This window comes from Dipodomys ordii, unplaced genomic scaffold, assembly GCF_000151885.1.
Source record: "Dipodomys ordii isolate 6190 unplaced genomic scaffold, Dord_2.0 Scaffold3603, whole genome shotgun sequence".
NCBI classification, from domain to species: domain Eukaryota; kingdom Metazoa; phylum Chordata; class Mammalia; order Rodentia; family Heteromyidae; genus Dipodomys; species Dipodomys ordii.
The window spans coordinates 2,929-4,926 of NW_012270818.1; positions in this window are offsets into that span (position 1 = coordinate 2,929).

The following is a 1,998-nucleotide window of genomic DNA, read 5'->3' on the forward strand; positions in this document are numbered from 1 at the left end:
CATCACAATGTGTGAATCACACCCTTGTGCACCGTAAAACAGTGGATTTTTAAATTTTCATTTGGGGGGGGCTGGTTTGAACCTCAGGGCCTGGGGGGCGCCGTCTCTGAGCTGCTTTTGCTCAAGGGTGGCGCTCTACCACTTGAGCCACAGCTCCACTTCCAGCTGTGTGTGTGTGTGTGTGTGTGTGTGATTATTTAGAGAGGGGAGTGTCACAGACATCTCTGCCCAGACTGGCTTCGAACCTCCATCCTCAGATCTCAGCTCCCTGAGGAGTTGGGGTTGCAGGCGCGCGCCACCGGCACCCAGCTGTAATAGTGAATTTCATACTCTGTGAATTGTCCCTCTGAGCTGAGCATTCCCAACCTAGGCCTCTCTTCCTCTATATTTCATAACCCACTGAAAGGATGGGAAGGAAATCTGAGGAATTAAAAGTATCAGGATTTGGGCTGGGCGCCGGGGGCTCCCGCCTGTCATCCAGCCGCGGGGAAGGTCAAAGCCAAGGTAGGGGAGGTCTCTGCAGAGTAAACTGAGGTTATGAGTTGCAGGGGAGAGGGAGGCCGGCCTGTGCAAAGGTCCTGAGGCAGGGACACGTCAGGTATGTAGGAGACTGTAGCCCCTTCCATCCACCGGCCTGAGATCTCCCCACCCTGACCCCAAGCCCCAGGACACAGCTTGTCCATCTCTAAAATCGACATCCAGCCAGCGCCAACGGGGCTCTGCCCACCCCTAGCCCTGCCCCCACCCCCACATTCTATCTTAGGTCTGAGCCATGGGGCTGCCCTCGGAACCCTCTGCCCTCTGCCAAACCCCACTTCATCATGTGCACTCTGAACTCTGACCCTACCCCCCCCCACCCCCCCGTTGGATACTCTCAACAAAACCGGCCAGGAACGGATCCTGACTTGCACAAGGCCAAGGTCGGAGGCCGGGCTGTCTCTCTATCTGAGTCAGGGAGTGGGGGGGGGGGTAGGGTGCCCTGTGAGGGAGCCCTGCTTGCACCTGCACCTGCTTCTCTAAAATACCTGCCAGGCCCACCTGTCCCTGAGTCACCCGAGCCTCCTTCCCCTTCCTCCCTGTCCAGCCCCAGGAGCCTCCTGGCTGGTTTTGTAATACAGTCGGCCTCAGGGCCTTTGAATGCCTTTGTCTGAGCCTGTGTGCCTGCCCGGGCGCTCTGGACCTTTGTCCTGTTTGGTGGTGGCCCCAGCCTCTCCACTAAACCATTTGTTAGACAAACATGAGGAAAGGAGACCATCATCCTGCCTGGGGCTGTGGGACACCAGGCCAGGCACACAGCTGGCACTCAGTAAGTATGTACCGCGTGGCTGAATGCTACCAGTGGCTCACACCGGTCATCCTCACTACTCAGGAGGCTGAGATCTGGGGATCTCGGTTTGAAGTCAGCCCATACAGGAAAGACCCTGAGACTCCTCTCCAATGAAGTGGTGCTGTGGCTCAAGTGGTAGAGGACCAGCTTTGAGCAAAAGAAGCTCAGGGACAGTGCCAGGTGCCCTGATTCAAGCCCCAGGACTATCATGTATACACAAAGTCTGGCCAGGTGTAATCTCAGCTTGTGGGCAGTGCAGGGGGAGGGGGGGAGAGAAGGTTGGAAATAGACTCTGGTGCTCTAATACTTGAGCCACGCCTCTAGTACAGCTTTTTATTTGTGAGTTATCTGGAGGTGATAGTCTTGCAGACTTTCCTGCCCGGGCTAGCCTCAAACCTGGATCCTCTGAATCTCAGCCTCCGCTGAGCAGCTAGGATGACAGGCAGGAGTGGTCCACCTCCCAGTTCTGTAGCTTCATTTTGTCTTATTTATTTGTGTTTCAGGACTGGGGATGGATGGAGCCCAGGACATCATCATCCTGGTTGCACAAGCACTGAAGTATTTATTTTCCAGTCAGTTGTGGGGCCTGAACTCTGGGCCTGGGCGCTGTCCCTCAGCTCTTCAGCTCAAGGCTAGCGCTCTACCACTTGAGCCACAGCGCCACTCCGGCT